Source organism: Tyto alba, unplaced genomic scaffold (assembly GCF_018691265.1).
Source record: "Tyto alba isolate M040663 unplaced genomic scaffold, T.alba_DEE_v4.0 Super-Scaffold_1, whole genome shotgun sequence".
In the NCBI taxonomy this organism is placed as follows: Eukaryota; Metazoa; Chordata; class Aves; order Strigiformes; family Tytonidae; genus Tyto; species Tyto alba.
Window position 1 is genome coordinate 12,232,004 of NW_024881261.1, and position 18,650 is coordinate 12,250,653.

The window sequence follows — 18,650 nt, forward strand, 5'->3', positions numbered from 1 at the left end:
GTCCATGGGAAAATCCTGGTTATTATTTCTTACAAACAAGGAATCAAGGCAAGAGGATTGTCTGGAGCATTCCCCATTTCCAGAATCATGTTATTTCTCTTGCGTGTAAAAGAAAAAATTTTCTCTCCCTACAACTTCCCTTGTAGTCATCAATCTCCTGTTGTGTTACAGCCAGGGGAGGAGAACAGCTGCATTTGCATTACTACAGATCATTTTCTCATAACCTGAAGATTTTCCCATCCCAACAGAAGACATGATCTCCATCTATGTTTATCTTTAATCTCATTCCATTGCCTATGCTTCCTTATGAGATTTCATTAAGTGTCCCTTATGCTTATCTTGGACAAATTTAAAAAAGCATGTAAGATCGGTGTGATGAGAAGGTGATGAGAAAGTGTGCTCTCAGAGTTACGTAGCAGGTAGGAAAGAAATAATGATTGCAAGATACGTGAATGCTATTTCTATGAGGGTCAGAGTTAAGGTTAATTAAATGTCTTCATTGTGCATTGTCTTCCCCTTAAGGTGTTTGAGAGCCTTCTAAGAGAACCATTGACTCTGAACAGCCAAGGTTTTTAATGAATATTTTTATTGATTTTGCTTGCAACAGGTTTGCTCTTAACTTACCTACATGTATTCTTCATGTATTTTGCCTTGAAATTCTGTTTAAATTTTCCTAATTCAATATAACTAACCGGTAAATTTTTAATCAAGTATGGCATGTAAATATTCCTACTTTTTAAAACAAAGCCATGAAAGTTCATATAATATTTTTTTTAGTCTTTCTACAAACATTATATGAATAAAATACTCTGAAAATTACATGAAGCTAACTAATGCAGCTCCTATTGAACTAGACAATTAAACCATCTGAATATGAACAGCTTGGTCATATGCAAAAAGATATGTTTTAGCATTTCATACATTATACGGAATTTAATATTAAAAATAACATTTTTGCATCTAGGTAAAGATCTGAAAATTGTTAGGTCTCTTCTTTATAACCTGCATGTTAGTGTGAGAGATTTAAATGGATATTAAGTATGAGCATTCACAATTCATTCCTTCTATATGTTTGAGCATTTCCTTGCAACAAGCCTGCTTCTCAGCTTGCATGAAAGTTACTGTTTCACTGACATGGAGATGAGAAATTGTGAGAGTTAATGGAATGATGAATCTCCACTGCTTGAAGACTTTCAATCAAATCTGGCTGTCTTGGAGAGTTATTGTTCTCATTGTAGGAAAAACTAAAGAAGATAGTGACCTATGCCCTTTTTTAAGGCCCTTTTCTGGCCTCAATATGATGTCTCTGATGCAAATTGATTTTTTTATATGCTCAGTCTAGCCAGATCTTCTGGAGCTCTCAGCTCCTGCTGACAGTACTGAATGTGTTTTTGGGAATGCTCTTGACCTGACACTGGTTCAGTTAGAGTTCTCTTGGGGCAATGCTATGGAGCTCCATGATATTTTGGTTTCTCACTTTCTGTAAATCTTCAAGTAACTGTAGTCTGTGTTTGGACTGTGGTGCAGGTGATCTACACAGAGGTCTCCAAAGTCCTTGTCTCTGATTTTCCAAACTGGGGACCCAGCTGGAACATCCTTGCTGATCCGTGTGCCTATTCAAAAGACAACTGGATTGAGGGACAGGGAGAGGTACGTGGTGTGTCCTGACACTGAGCTGGGGTGTAGGCTGAGAATCTCTCATGAGTGGCCAGGATAGTCACAATCTTGACTTAAATATGTTACCATTCAGTGGTGGCACCTCTTCTCCACAGGAGTCAGGATGATGGGGCAGCTGCATGTGTACGGGGAGTGGATCCCAGGTCTGGGATGCTGCAGGTGGCACATGCTACACAGGTATGTCCCTTCCCCACATATAGATGCACCTGAATCTGGAAGCAACTTAGTCCTCGGGGAAGCTCCTACCACTCATAGGTGTGGAAACTTACTCAGGGATGTAGGTGAGAGAGGATCTTCTGCCCACACCCTTCCACTGGGGCAGGGTGGAAACCCCAGACTGTCAGCTGGGTGCTGGAGGAACCCTGGGAGCGCTGATAAATGTTTACTGTGTAGTTAGCTGGTCCCTCTACAAAAGCGTGCATCAACATCTCATTTACTGGGGTGGTCTCAGGCAGCCAGACACCCAATTCCACCTTTTTTAAATGAAGCACCCATGCTTTGACTAAGACTAAAGGATGAAGTAGTCCAACAAACCCCAAGCAAACCCATGCCTTCTGAGAGAGGATTTACTCAGCCACTGCTTACAAGAAGTGAGAGTCCAATCTCAAGAATGATCACTGATCTTGCTCTGATTCTTATTCTTTCCATGAGCATCTGCTGCTGGTCACTGGTAGAGACCAGAAACTGAGGAAGACCAAACTGTGGTCTGAACTGTGCTGGTATTTCTTATAGCCACACTGGGAGTTATTTTTGATGGTTCACATTTTACCACTGCTTGTATGGACAAAGATTTAATGTTTCTACAGGTCACAACTGATTTCATCTACGTCATGTGGTATTAAAATTCCAACTCTAATATGTATAGTTCGAATAATGTTTAGCAGAAGGTGGGAAATGTCTAGTGGTTTGAATTTATAGCTCAGCAGCTTCTTGGGAGTCAGTCTCAGTACTTGGAATTATGACCAACACTTCACATGTAACATAAGTGAAGCAGTGTATTGTCCACCTCATATTATTAAACAGCTGGAGATGAAGTAGGTAAACTGGAAGGGTTCAGTAGGCCACATGATTTAAATGCTAAGCTGGATGTCCATGCTATTCTTACACTTTTCCTGCATCGGTTCACAGATGCCTACCTTATAAGAGACTTAAACTTGTTAGAGGTCTTGTGGGCCTTACTGCTGTTTGTTACTCATATAGCAAAATCTCTCAGGTCTTTTTTGTTTTTACAAAAGGAAATGTTCAGTTCTGCTCCTGTTCAAACAATCTATCAGCTGTGTTATAAAATACAACAGTACAGATCTGAGACCATTAGTTAAAGACATAAAGAATCACGCCCAAAGTTGTAAACATAAATTTTTGTGAATTATTTTTTTATTGAAGTATGTTCAGGAAATTTACATATAGATTAAACCCTAAATATACCAAATGTCAGTCTGTTTACATCATGATACCTTCGCATTGCTGCTGTGTATGGATTGGGTTCAGAGCTGGAACATTCTCCTCACTGCCTCTAACTAAAACACTACAGTGGTGAGGGTTAAAAGAGATCCTTATAGGCCACAGACATGCTGAGGAGGTTTCAGTTGTTTGGACTTTGGCATGAACTTGTCAGAATTTTAATACATGTTGCCTGAAAAGCTAATGAGCCTCCATCTGGAGACATATAACTGATTACAGGCTCAATTATTTCTCCTACCTGAACAGCTCAGTCCTTTGTTCATACTCTCTTCCATAAAAACAACAGCAGCAGCAGCTTCTCCTTGTCGGAAGGAGGTAATCTTTGCTGAAGGCTGTTATTCCATGACTTGTACCCCATGCAGGCAAACACCTAATTTCTATTTGGCTTTGTCTGTTTTCCCCTCTAAATTTCATTTCTTGGGCATTTTAAATGCCTCCTCCCTCAAGATGATCTTGTAGTGCTTAGCATTTCATCAGGATGGATGTATAGATGATATCAATATCCTTGTCTTCACGGATGGGGCGGTATAATCTAATAGCTGAGGCACTCGAGGGGTCAGAACTGTGCGATAATGTAGAGTGATCACTTCTAACTAAAATATGATAGCACAGAAGGAGAAAATAAAAGCTTATGGAGCAAAAGAAGGCAGAAGGTGCATTTGAATTGTTTGGATAATGATATAACACAGCAGGAATACTTCCACAAAACCTTACCAATAGAGCCTGGCTGTCAAGGCAAAGAATTTGAAATCTGCCTTGTAGACTCACTATTTCCTGCTACAATCCCCTTCTTTCATCTTTCTGTCTTCATCTGGAAAGTTATATTCTGTCTAAATAAAGATTGTGCACAGCACCTGGGTCTGTGTGAATTCAGCACCAGTTGGATCTCTGGGTTGCTAAAGCGAGGTTGAACAGAGGTGATTGTTGCACCCTCACTATCTGGAGCACTTTGCTGCAGGATTTGGGAACCAGAGAGAATAGATGAAGTTTCTAAAAGTATAATAACTCATTTGTGAATTTTAGTTGATGCGTTTATTCCTCCATCAGTTTGGTGGTTCAGTTTTTATGGACAGTTTTATTTTACAGAATACTCACCATAAGGTTTTTCTTCCTCTCCCTTTTGCTTTATTCCCATGAGCTGAAGCCAGCCTGTCAGGGGTGACCAGGGTCCTCTCCAGTTCAATGAGGGCAGAATAAAATAACTTTGTTAATGAATTGGGCATAGCTTATGTCAGCCTGTTCTGCTGGATGATACCAAGATCACTGAACCATGGGTGATAGGCTGCAGTTAGCATCTGCTTTTTAGTCACGAAGTAAAGATTAGAAGATCTGTGTCAGTGAGGGAGCGGGATCTATAAACCCTGATGAAACAGCAGGTAACAGCCACATGATGATAAGGGCATTAGGATTTCCATCCTACTTCACAGGAATGTAAAAGAAGTTTTTGACTTGCTGTGGATGGGAGGAAACAATTCTGTGCAAGCAATAACTACTTTCAAAGAGATGCAAAAAGGTTTTCCTTGGTTGCCTAAAATGTCCGTCTGAGATGCTAACTACCTATGCCTGGCTCTTGCAGTCAGCTGGAGAAATGTCCCCAGGTCTTCAAGGCAGCTGTGAAATGAAAACTTTCTCCTAACAGATGATACATTCCCTTTATTAGTTACAGCCTGGTGGCCACTGTCAAACATGTATTAATTATTCCTATATTTTTTCTTTTTTAGCACCTGCAAGAAGCTTTTCCCTTCCATAAGCAGCTCTTTATTGACCAGCAGTTTGTTATTGATTTCTGTATTCAATAAAAAGTGTGGTAAATGGGGACATTAAATTACTGTAGTGCTCTCACTTTTAAAAATGCAAGAGAAAGTAGGACACTATGATGAGTTTTGTTAACACACACAAGGTAGAAGGAGAAACTTTGGGGAAACTGCCTGAAATTTGTCCGTTTTGGTTGCAAATAGGCAAAATTTTGTCTATCGCATATGTGAGTACATGTATAGATGTGTGCACGCAGATATATGAAGTGGAGATTTTCCTCCTGAGAGAACTGGAAGTTATTTCTCAATTGAAGCCCAAGTCTATTCATTCTCACTTAGATGAAAAATTACTTGTGAGACCATATTATGACTTTAATTAGGAGAACTTTGGGAACAGTCCCTCAGGCTGCGGTCAGACCAGTCACAAGACATGATGTGGGGAAGGACTTGGGATTAAATTTAGTTTAGTTTTGTGGAGGTTGCTAGGGATTGCATGAATTGATGGGAAATCTGGTCTCTCTCTGCCCACCTCAAAATGAATGTATGTGCACTTATCTGTGAGCTGAAGGCCTGGGGACTGGATCTTCAGCCACAGAAAAAGTTGTGAGATGTGTGAAGTGGTGGGATATCCAGGTCTTCAATGCTGAAGTCAGTGACCTTAACTTTTGAGAAGTTCCTCATTGTGGCAAAAGGCTTTGGGGTTTTTGCAGACAAACATCTCAAGTTTAAGCATCCTTCCCTGCTAGAAGTAAGTGTATACGATAATTTGCTTACACACAGCTTGCCTTGACCTACAAGCATAAAGTTACAGTAGCTTTAGAAGAGGCATGTGTGGTTATAACCTAGTTAGTGAGGGTGAAATCTGGTGCAAGGAGGAAGGCAGGGAGGAGGTTAAGTCACTATGAAAGTAAATATGTTACCGGTCCCTTTTGTACACTGGGTAAAATGAGGTCTCTCCTTTCCTCATTTCATTTTAATGTGATTCACAGTCCAAAGCCTCTCTAAGTGCATCTGGGCTGTGCTTGGTTTTCTGTATGATTTTGTTTTCTCTTCAAACAGTGAGATGAAAATGGGTCAGGTAGTGTAAATGCAGCTAAGCAATCTGCTCAATGAGGGAAGTCAACTGCAGGACTGGGGTGTCTCTGGAGGCTTCCTTGAACGCATGTCCCAATAATTTTAGGGCTGGAGAAAGAAAAAAAAAAAAAGCTATTACTTTATAATTTGCTTGATTTCTTCCCTTTTAGCACTATAATAAATAGATATGTGACTCCTGATTCTTCTTGCATGCTTGTGGAAATCAGGACAAATTGATTTTGAGGTCTGTGTGCTCATTGGGGGTGGGACTGGGGAAACGAAATGTTTCTTTTTCTGCCTGCTCTGGTCTTCTGTAATTCTCTCCAGTCACTGGGTTCTTGGGTAGGGGTTAGGGAACAAGCCATAGTGACCTGGTTTTGCTGCTACTGCTCTCCTGTCTGCAAAGACAAGACAGCATGGCTATTTTGAGGAAGAGGCAGACAGCATGGCTATTCTGTGAGTACAGTATGTTGGCTGCTATCCAACAGTAAGATCTTCATATAACCACTGATTTATTCTATTGTAGGTATGTGTATTCCTAAACAGAACTAAATGGTGGCCATGATCATCTATCCCAGTGGGTCTGAAAAGTGCCTAACACAGTGCTGTTGGAGTAAGGACAGCAGTAAGAACCTGTTCAGTCCAATGCCTCTGAACGGTGACAGTATTGAGCCTATGGATGTGTGAGCGCTTCTCTCATGGTGCTTCATTAACTATATATCCCCACCCAATGCTGTGTGGGCATCTTTCCTCTCTAGGCAGCTGCATTTCCCAGACCCCAGAGGTTCCTTGGTGGCAGGCTGTGGAACAGTTCCTGGTGCTGTGTGAGGAGTGGTGGGGGTCATGGTTGCAGACATCTGCCCATGTTGCCATTCTCCAATGGTGTACACTGCTTTGGTGTGACCCTTCCCTGGAACAGCCTCTGCTGTCTGGGGGGGATGTGATGCCGTATGAGAAGGGCAGACCAGGAGGAAAATTTTTTCAGGCAACCCATCTCTCCTCTGAGACACTCTCTGCAGACTTGGAGGTCCTCAGCTCTAGGCTTGTGAATGACACTGTGTCTGTACTGTAGCATCAAGTTGGGATTTGAGCACACTGAGGGTCAGACTCCCACGTTATCCACCCCATTTAGGTGCTGGCTTTGATTTTGCACCAGTTCCTCAAAGGAGAAGGAGGAGAAGTGAGGAGGAACTGAGTCAGACTGGGCTTCAGCTGAACCCTCTCTCTATGGACAGTAGGGATGCAACCTGTTGAATTCCTGTCTTTCCTGGGCACAGATGGCAGAGGCACAAGAAACAAAACTAAAGCCCACCTGGAGCTGTAAAAACTGAACTAGTTAGACCTGAAAGGGAGGAATAAAAGGACAAAAGCCTGCTCTGTTATTCTTACGCTACATGATGCTGGATGTTGTGGTGATCTATTGAGGGACTGCTGGGACTGAGCTGCCCTCTCAGCAGGTGTTGAACACTGTATTTCCAGGGTTCGTCTTGGAGGTATTTGGGGCCCAGGGAAGAAATAAGGGTAGAGGATCACAGCCCAGATACTTACTCCGTTGCCAGGAGGGACCCCAAACAACCATGGGAAGGGAAAGGGCTGGGACTCCCATGGCAGCAACACCACTGTTGGTACTGCTGACCTGGGGGAAGTGTCTAGCTCCTACTGATGCATCTTCTTCTCCTGGAGGCAGTTGTGAAGGGAGAGAAACAGGCCACAGTGCTTGGTCTTGAGAAATTCCTGTGCTTAGCCCAACACCTGCACAGAAATGGAGAGGAAAATCTGGGTTTGTGCCCTGGTACCTCCACAAGCTCTGCAGCACCAGCACAATTAACTCTACATGCTGGAGCCTGTACCACTTCTCTGTCTTTCCTGAATGAACAGGGACCTTGAGTCTTTTGGGTCATTTGTCATTTTTTATGAACACACCAATTCACTTATAATTCTCCCACACTATCTTCCTCCTGGCTTACGCTTGGTCCATTTAGTTGATTGCAGCATACTCCTGTTAGTGCTCTGTTGGGCTGCTGATGTATGTTTAGTAACTCTCCATAGTAGACTAGTTCTAAAAACACAGTGTTAAGTATTTTTGATACAGGGAGCTGAAAAGCCAAGGATACGGATTTCAGGGTGAAGCCTTGCTCTTGGCCTCCAGCCCCCTCACTGACATTGCATGATGGGATTGACAATAGAAATTTTTGGTCCGTGCCCCTGCATTAAAGTTAGTTAAACAGGGTTGGGTGTTTGTTTTGGTTTTGTTTTTTTTTTTTTTTTTTTTTTTTCAGTTAATTATAGTTTGCCAATCGTGCTTTGTGATGATTGGAGCAGCTCTGCATATAATAGATGTACTCAGGTAATTACCTTGTCTGTTTAAAAAGGCCTCACGGACAAATAAATTTCCCTTTCTCATTTTTTTTCCCCTTTTCTGAGAGGAGGAGAGGAACGCTGAGCAAACAGTGCATATTTTCTGAAAGAGCCCTGACATATATCACATACAGAGACACACTCACACAGAGCAGCAGGTCTGGCTCACTCTCCTGCACTACGGCGGCGTGGTCAGACCTAGGATTCCTACCCTGCAGTATCTCTGTGCTACAACTGTGCTAAGTAATAGCAAAATCTTTTAATGGGTTATGTTTGTTGCTTTCATGATATGAACCCGTCAGGCTCCATTTCTTTCCCACACATATCGTGCTGTTTTACAGCTTTCTTATGCCTTGGGTGAGAAAAAGCTTCCTCTTGCTTTCAGCTTCAGCTGGAGAACTACTTTATCTCTCCCTCCCAGCTCTCCCTGCACAGGGAGGCTTGGCCAGCAGGTTGTTGCTGATGTAGGGGCAGTCCCATGGTGTGGGGGGTGATGAGACCACCTACAGCAAGAAATTCTCTTGGCTGCGGCTTGACCCTGTGTCGGTGGGGGCATGAGCCCAAGGGTCTGGGTCTGCAGACACTAAATGGGGTCAAGCTATACACTGCTCTTGCTGAAATGATTGCTCCACTGGTGGTCAAGGGAAATTGCTCCAGATTGGATTTAAAAGCAAGCAAGCTCCTTACTGCTGCAGGAAGGAGCGAGTGCCTCGTTGGCCGAGGTTACCTTTGAAAGGGCTGACCTCCACTGGCAGGGGCTTGGATCCGGTCACATTCCTGTCGCGTGGGTAAAAGGCACTGCTGAATGACAGCAGTAGTTATTCACAGAGTATGCTTTAATACAGCACCTCATGAGTCCTACACCTGTGGCACCATACATGTAGGCTGCCAAGGGAGTGAATCAACCACAAAAGTTTCCACTAATTCATGTAATATGGCATTTTCTGCATATAATATAGATCCAAAATTTTATGTCTGGGGCTAGGAGGAATTGTTTGCTGGATTTTGTTTTCTTATGATTAAATTTCTAGCCTTGAAGTCTCCCTAGGAAAAGGAATAATTATGAGAGGTCATTTGTCAAAAAGGGTTCATGCATATAATTAATTTATTGTACTTCAGCAATTTACCATGGATCAGCTGGGAGATGAAGAGAGTTTGTGTGTCCCTAGCCCTAAGCATGTATATGGGGCTAGGCTAATATGGATTTACATAACAATATATTTTTATATAGGATGAATTTTCAAAACAGTAGTGAAAAAGCCAGAGATTTTCATAGAATTGATCATATTTTTGCCAAGCCTCTGTTATTACTATACTGTTACTCTATTACAGAGCTCAAACTGTAACCTGGCAATATTTCCTAAAGGTGGTAGCACTGTTGTCTAAATTAATCTTCCCTGGAAGATGGTTTTCAAGCCATATCTTATTAGCCGAAAAGGTTTTGCCCCCAGCTGTCAAACATTTCATCCTTGGTTTAATTTCTCTGTTCAGAGAAATTTTTGGTCATCTGTAGAGTAAAACCTGAATTGTTCTCCTAAATGTGACCAGGTCTCAATACTCTTCTCAATGTCTAATACTTAAGAATTATTTCTTATTTCACTAATTTTATGTTGATGATTCTTCTTTCTTATGTATCATTGGTGCTGATTTGCCCTGTGTCTTCTTGAGCAGGGTCATTCTGGGAGAGTTCTGCAGTATATGGGTGAAGACGTTGCCAGTACAGTCCTGTTGAATTCACAGAGGTTTTGGATCTCTTCCTAACCTTGTGTCCAACTCAACTGACATCAATAATTTCCTGTGGTTTTTTGATTTTAAGAGTTCATTCATTTTTTCCAAGACCTTATTTTAGATACTATTTATTTGCAGAAGAGGAAATTTTAGTGTGTATAGACACACACACACACATATGTATATATGCACACACACTCATATAAATTTTCTACATATGTAGTGTTTCAGACTGACTGGAAAAATGCCAGGATAAGTTGGAAATGCCAGTCCCTCAGATATCTGGCACTGATACCTCATTACCTGATTGATACATGGTCTTACTCTATGTAATTTTAAAACTTATGTTCTTTATAGACATAATGAATACTCCATTTATCTGCTCATGTGCAGACAGTTCACCAGAGCTGTCTTGCAAAATGTGTGAGCATTGTGTGGAGCCTGATAAACGAGCAGTGTTTTCCTTTCATAGCAGGTGGCCCTCCTGAACTCCTCTGGTCAGGTCAGCCCTGGGAGCTCCCGGGAAGGCCAGGAGCCATCAAACAGTTCATTCTTGGTGGACTTAGAGCCATATTGATGTCAGGAAATGAGAGAGATTATGGATTTCTAGCAGAGATTTTTTTAATCTTTCAGAGTAATATTTTATTGCTCTTATGTATTTATATTGCAACAATGACTAAATACTCATTAGTACTGGGGGATGACCCAAACAATTTACTTTCTAATAAGTAAAATAGAGAAAAGGAATTATGGTTATGCATCTTTTACAGATGGTGAATTTACAACAAGTTTAAGTGGCCTTTCCAATATCATGCAGAAAGTGAATAATGAGCAAGGAGTAAACCGAGATATCCAGAGTCTCAGGCTGGAATTTTAATCACAAGATCATCTTTTCTGATCTGATTTGTCCACAGAAGTAAGAAACTTTTGCTAGTACATTTAGACAACTCAACACAAATTTGTCCTTGTCACTCCATAAAGGGAAATATTTATACTCATGGGCTTCCCTTGTATAGGGAGAAGGTAGCTTGGATGGGAAGAGGAATCTCATGGGAAGAGGAATCTCAGCGTAGGATTTTTTTATGTCATCCTCCCTGAATTTCTTATACAGGAAAAGGAAAGAAATCCCCCGACTCTTCAGGGTTTGCTTCTCCATTATAAGGATTAAAAAGGCATCAGTGTTGGGTCCTTATAAATTGGTGAGGCTTCATCTGCTGGACATGCCTGATGCCGTGCAGGTGGGAAACCCTGGCCTGAGTGCTGCACAGCCCCTGTCACCAGGGCTTGTAAGCTCCAGTCTGTCTTGCTGCAGGTCTCCAAGTTATTATTGCTCTAGTCATTTTCCCTGTGCAAAAGTACCTGTACTTGTCAATAGAAAAGTACTTACCCCTGCTTTAAGCCAAGATGTTGTGCTTGTGCTGAAATGTTATCAATGAAACATGGGTCAGAAGAGACCTCTTAGACAGGTTATCCTGTAATTACCCTCTTCACCTCTGAAATGACCATTACTGGATATGGTAAAAGCCAAGAGAGGCTCTCCTCTCATCTTTGCTCCTTTTGTCATGTCTCCTTCAGCAACCTGGGGAGTAAAATGAGAGCTTCGTTCACTAACAAGCCAGAGGATGGGAAAGCCTCAGGTAGAACCTTTCTGGGACTCAGAGCAGCTGGATCTTTTCAAGCAGGGCTGTAAGATGTGGATTGTCTTCTTTTGAGCTTCTCTGAGCTTGACCCAAGTAAGAATAAATTTGAAGTGCTGCTGATGTCCTCTGACAGTGCCTATACCAGTTTTTATGAAATAATTTTGCACCATTTCTGAGTTGACTGAAGTTAGGACAGGACACCCAGTGGGAAGGTGTTAGGATTTGAGCCTGATCGGTGAAATAAACTTCCTTGTCCTGCAGTGTCAGAAATCACTTGCATAATAATTGCTGCCTAGGACTTCCATCTCCTCTCTTTGGGCTGAAAGACCAAGAAAAAACACGCATCTATGTAGGTATGTGAGAGTCCGAGAGGTCTTACCAGAGACAGGGTTGTGCTCTCTCATGGTAAAGACTCCCAAGGATTTTCTTGCTAGGGCAGTTACCAGTTCTTGCTCAGTCAAGTCAGTAAGGATTGTTAGATGATGGTGGCCTTTTCTGCTGTAGGAAATGAATGCTTCCCTGTTTATTGCTCTTTGTTTTTTTATGAAGCAGAAGCCAGGTCAATTAGTTGGAGAAGGCCAGCAGCCTGTTGGGAAATCTGCAAAGCTAAAACCAGCGTTAAGAGAATACTTAGATAATTTGCTGAATCTGCATTCATTAACACGTAACAAAAATGCTTAAGCATGAGTTTAGGCATGATAAGCTTAAGGGACTTGTTAAATAACATAAACTCTAGGATTTCACAAGCTCTCTCTCTCTCTCTGGAGCAAAGATGACTGTAAAGATACCAAGTAGACAATATTATTAAAGTTCATTTATTGCTTAGTCTAGCTTGTATCAATCAGACTATTTCTTGAAATGAAAAAGAACAGGAAATTTCAGTACCTTTTGGTTTTTATTTTTCACACTTCAGAGGCTTAACATCGATTTTCTGAAGTAAAATCTTGCCTTTTGAAGCAAAGTATGTGAACAAAAAGAGAGAAACTCACAGTCAGGATTTGCAAAAAGTCTTTCAAGGACATCATAGAGCTAACGACAGGCTCAATGGTGTTCAATTTCCAGTACAATTCTGCAGACTGAGGAAATATGAATAGTTCAGAGATGTCTTAAGCCCCTGCATTATTGCATTATTATTCCACATAATGCAAATCCAAGACCCCTGAAAGCCTCTTCTATTCCTTTCCTCAACAAAGAGGAAAAACAGACAGGGATGTTCTGAGGTCTGCAGTTACAAGCAAATACAGAGCAGTGGGGCTGGCAATCATGGGGCTCTGTTAGTTGTTAGCATAAGGTTGTATCCAGTGCAATAAGCCTATTCTTTTTCCCTTTTTCCTGGGAAGCAATATGCTCATTTGACTGTGAGCGAATGGATCAGTACATCATTGTCCAGGACAATTTACAGGTGAAATGCTCTACCTGCTGCTGTGGTTCCTAGGAATGACTCAACCTCCACAGCTTTGCCTGGGTTGACCAGTCCCAGGAGGGGGCTGTAAACCATGCTACTTGTTTTCAGGTCAGCAGATGTAGCCAATGAGGTATTCACTGGATTAATGATAAAGCAGGAAAGGGCCACTTCAGACAGCACATAGGGAATGTCTACAGGTTCAGCTGACTCCTTAACATCAGCATCCTGACAATGCTGCTTTTCACCTAGCTTCTGGTACTAACAACAACAAAAAAAAGTAAGACAGGTAAGTATGCAAAAAGAAGTGTTACTAAGATAAGAAAAAGAGACAACAGGACTTGTTTTCCAAAACACAGTGAAACAGCTTTGAAACATAATGAAACAACAAATATGTTTGTGCATATCTTCCAAGATTAATGAATGTTCTCTTGTATGCTCATTTTTCTCATAGTCTCATCTCTGCTACTTAGATGATGATACAAAATCTCGTCAGGAAGGAGGATCACACAGCTGTTGGAAGTCACCATCAGAATCTCTTCACTGTGATAGATCACAGTTCTGAAGGCAAAGATATAGTATGACAGGTGTGTGCCTTCATTTTTATCTTCAAAATAAATAAATCATTTATGGAGTAATATTTATAGGTTTGCAATTTTATTTCAGTTACCTGTGTTACAAGAAAAGCCCTCATCCCTCTCTTTTGCACAGGGAGTGATGATGTACCTGCTAATGATCAGAAGATACATTTGTCTGTTTTATTCCCAACAAGCTCATAAAATAGCAAATATTTTGGTGTGCCTGCTATGTGTGTATGTAAAGACATGTGTGTATATTTGTTTTTAGAGCTGAATGAGTAATTGGGAACAAATCATTTATTTAACATGTTTTCCTTCAGCTGAATCTACAAAGAAATGCAGTGTAATTGGGAAAGCAGCTATGTGCCTCCCAATGCAGAGACCCTTTGAGTAGGATTGATATTAAAGCTGCCAACAAGTCATTTCTGAAGAAAATATCCTTCATTAAAAATCAGGGAAAATAAGTGTGTTTTCTGTTTTTCTTCTATTCATGAAAAATGCTTTTTTTTAAAAAAATCATTTATTTATTTATTTATAGACAAAACATCAGGGACAGTGAAGCAGGAAGCATATTTTCCAGAGCAATTAATTTTCACAGGTTGGGTCAAGGATCTCTAGCATGAAAGAAGAGGGGACCCAACTCCATAATGAAACCCCAGACAGCCTGGGATTTCTGGGAGTTCAGGACAGGATTTGGATCTCTGCTTCACAGTTAACAACCTGCCAGTCCCATGTCAGATATCCTCATACATGTGTGGTGGGGATGTGACATTTGGCTCAGAATACCACTTCTTTCTGGTAAAACACAACCCGGAGAAACACCTCCCAAAATACTAATTTAATTGTAGAGCTGAGGAGGAATATATTTGAAAAGATGTCACCTTATATCGTGAGTGTCTAATGACACAACAAAGCCAGCTATTTTCTTGCAGCTCTTCTCAGGTCCAGTGGATCATTTTATACTGTGAATTAAAATTCTCCATCCCACATCAATGAATATCTGCCATTCTTTGATAACAGGGCCACTCCTGCTTCACTGCCAAAAGCTGTTGCAAGAAACATTGGCAGTGTGGTCTTATTGAGACATTGAATGTGGAGCTCCACAGTAAGTGCACAGGATAAATGTGATTGCTACTTCAGTTTCTTTCCTTGCTCTGAGCTTCCTCCGTGTTGCCTTTACCTGGTTGTGGTTCTTCTCGTCTAAATGGTGTCAGTTCGTTACAACAGGACAAAATACATATTCATATGTTTAGGAAGTATCTTAGCACTGAGTGTGTTTTCTGCATCTCACAGAAAGTTAATGGTCATGAACTCCATGGTCTGAAAAATTTATTTGGAGTGATGATTATGATAATGTATCCTGGAGTGCATTTATCATTCATGCTTCTGAAGTGAGTCCTGTGGAAAAGAAAAGCTAACATATCTGTTTCCCTGTTAAATTAGCAGTGTTAGCTGCTTTTAAAATATTAATCTTCCAAGCTAAGTTGCAAAAGAATTTGTGAAAAGAACATAGCTCAGGGCTACAGGGATGCAGGCATGCAAGATCTCTGTAACAGCACCATAATCCAGAATGAAAACATTTTTAACAATGAGTATGTTGCAGTTCTTTGATACCTGTTGTTCTGGGATTACAAAGCATCTCACAAGCCTCAAACCAGTGCTCATGTTCTTCTTAATGTTACAAGGCTGCATAGAAACAAATGATTGTTTCCAGATGGTCGGGAGGATCAGAGGAGCTGGAAAGAGTAGAGTCTGGTCTTCATCAAACTCACTTTTCTTGCACTCCCTGCTCTATTATTACTTGAAAATATGCCTGCTGCCTTATTTTGTCTTAACCTGTTCTTTATCCTTTCCACATGTGGGACTTTCTGGCCAGCTATTCAGTTGACTTTCCAGAGGGTATTCTGGGACTACGGCCCCTGCATGGCTGCCCACAGCTGGGACATCAAATATAAAGTCTGCTCCTCAGGGTGTTGGGACTTCAGGATGTGGCACTTTAAAAAACAGATTGCTTATTTATAAGACCAAAAATAGAAACATGTTGCTTATATTAACACTGCTATAAATGGGTTTTACAGTCTTAGGCATTGCTTGAATGTATCCTGTGAGCCCCAGATATGTAGGAGCTACAGTTTACTTGGACACACACACTCAGCTGGTGGGTGGCAGCGATGTTATGTGGTTCATGTCTTCTGAATTCTTATGCTCATGTCTGCTGGAAATGTGTCTCCTCTCCAGGAGCCACTGGCAGTGGCACCCTCAGCATCTGAAGACACAGACAATACCAAAATCAGGATGCAATCACTGAACTCTGGGCACCATTCTTTGGTTTTGTTTGGTGGAAGAACAGTAGTACTTAGGCTCCAGATGTGTTGAAAGCAATGTCTCCGTGCTGACCCAGGTGGTGCTTTTGTCTCCTTAAATTCCTCTATCTTCTATTGTTCTCTTAAAGGAACATTTTTTGATTCTGTGTTTGCAAATGATCCAATAAGGGCATGGCTTATAAATGAGCCCTCAAGGCACTGCTGCAGTAACGTAAGTGATAAATAACAATAATTATGATAATAACGGAGATGGCATCTATTAGCAGAGACACTAATAGAGTTCTAATAAGAATCACAACTGGGTGATACTTTTTAATCAGAATTAATGATGTGTGTTGAAATATGTTATAGCAGGATGCCGTTGATTCAGCAGCTGAGTATCTAACAGAATCTCAAACCTTTCTCTAAGTAAGTTCAGGGCAAAGATAATTAGTTAGAATATAGATAAGGAAATTCTTTAATGCTGCATTTTCCTTTGAGGGGAAACATTTATCTATTTGTATGCCTGCCTATCTCTCTAATCTATCTATCTATCTTTTATTTGAGTGTTAGAATGGACATGTGAATACATTATTTGCTGTTAGGGCCATTGGAAGATCCTAATATATGTGCCATTTTTCTGAATTTGTGTGCATATATCAAGCACGAAATGTTTAGGCATGTTACCACTGTCACCATCCTCTTAAAACACTAAAATACAGGTTGCTCTGAAAGTGCTGCTAACAATCATGCACTAAACAGATAACAGTCAGGATCTTCTATGTCAAAGCAATCACCTCTAATCAGCAAAAATGGTAGTAATAAATACAAATCCCTATTTTACCACAAGCTGACCTACAGCTCATCACTTAATACAAGGCTAGGGAGATAAAAGAAGCTTTTTCCTTGTTCTAAAATCTCCAGTATTTTGTGAAAATGTACATTTCATCTCTATTTGGGAAGAATGGTCTACCATCTCCTCTGTCCTCATACAAAAAAGAGTGCAGCTCCATCTTCACGTCTTCTAGAAAAACTGCTCCTGTGAGGTGTCTTCCCAAGCTGGTGACTCCTGGGGACATTAGTGAGGTCAGAAGGACTCTTGGTTCTTACTCCCTTTGGATAGCTGGTTGTTAGTGGGGGCCCACAGGCCAGTACCTGTGGCTGATCTAGGAATCCTATTGCTAATGGCTTGCTGCAGGGCTCTGTCTAGGCAGTGCTCTATTCTCCATTTCTGTGGTGTATGTACCAGGTCCCTGTGCTGGTGGCTGCAGTCACCCCTTTGCTCAGGGGCTTGCTGCCTCCCGCACTGGGAGCCCCTCTCAATGACAGAGACTAGGATCTGGTGGATATGGGTCATTTTGCAAGGATGGTACTTGCTGGGTTGATCAGTGCTGGAAAGGATGAAGAAGAGGTTCATGGTTCAAAAGCAGTCAGTGCTGAAATGATTTGCTTCAGCAGTCACCGTGAGTTTTCTGAAAGAGAATGATTTCAGGGGACCAAGAGCAGCCCAAAGGCAATGAAAAGGTACCTTCCCTGGCAGACAGATCTTCACAGTTCATCAGGAAAGGCCTAATAGCAAGGGACATGTCCTGAAAAAAGAGAGGACTACCTCACAGCGGTATATGTGACAAGATGTTATGTGTTTTCTTCTAAGTGTCACTGCTCACTCACTCTAGTAGCCTATCGGCTCCACACACCACTGTTGTGCAATACCATTAAACAGCAGTATCAGCATCAGAGGAGGATGACAGAGAAGTGACTGTCCATGACTGATTCACCTTTCCCTCCTCAGGAGTCTGTCTCCTGGTCCTGAAAGGGGAACACAAGGATGAAGCAACAATTGCTCCTGCTCTCCTTTGCCAGCTGGGCTATCCATGAAGTAGCCTCTGGTCTCTGGTAAGACTTCCCTCCAGTATGGAGACTGTCATCGATGGATCACAATGCCTCTCTGCTGTGCCTCTACTAATGAGCAATCATGAGTTTCTTGATGTAAATCTCCTTGCATGCCTCCTTAATGATACTGAGTTTGTTACGATCATTGTTCTTCTGACATCCCATCTATTATGGCACCATTTATTTAGCGAGGGCTTTTTTTTTTTAAAAAAAAAAAAGAAAATAATTATTCCACACTGTTCTTGTTCCAGATGGCTTCTATAATTAGTTTATTACTTTTGCAGATGTTGTATGAAAACTTCAGGATGTGAGCCAACAATGGGGAGATGAAGCTAATGAAAGTGAGTTTTCAGTTGATTATTCACAATGTGGAAATAAATATATTCTGTGTGTCAGCTAAGTGCAATGCAGAATGCAAAGCATGTTATCTGGAGCATTTCATTCCAAGTGGTGTGTGTTGTATCAAAGCCTCTGGCTTCAGGTCATCTTCTTGTCCCCTGCTTCTATGGGCAGGAGGCTGGGAAAGGCCCATGTCTTTTCTGCCCAAAAGACTAGGGTATCATCATGAAGAGTAAGACTGCAGAGTTCAATTTCCAATCCCTAAACACTAACCATTTTTCAACCTTACCTGGATTCTTTCTCTCCCTGCTCCAATCCCCAGAAAGGAGGATGTCCCTGTTTCTTTTTCATGTCTACTTTCTTATACTTCACTGGTTTTTACAGCAGCTGCAATGCAGAAACAGACCTCCTGCCCTCTGTTCATATGGTAATGAGATGATCAC

At 41.3% G+C, this 18,650-nt stretch overlaps 1 long non-coding RNA gene across 2 annotated transcripts in view; it reads left to right on the forward strand.

Moving 5' to 3' along the window:
- LOC116960682 overlaps positions 1-18,210 on the forward strand; it is a 42,160-nt gene extending 23,950 nt beyond the window's left edge. Inside the window, exons 5-9 of one of the 2 annotated variants that reach the window (XR_004406507.2) lie at positions 1,528-1,650; positions 1,751-1,854; positions 13,549-13,681; positions 17,768-17,871; positions 18,153-18,210. This is a non-coding gene — a long non-coding RNA (uncharacterized LOC116960682). Of the gene's footprint in view, positions 1-1,527; positions 1,651-1,750; positions 1,855-13,548; positions 13,682-13,992; positions 14,081-17,767; positions 17,872-18,152 lie in introns of those variants that run through there. The other variant, XR_004406508.2, reaches the window with a different exon arrangement.
- The last annotated feature ends 440 nt before the right edge of the window (positions 18,211-18,650 follow it).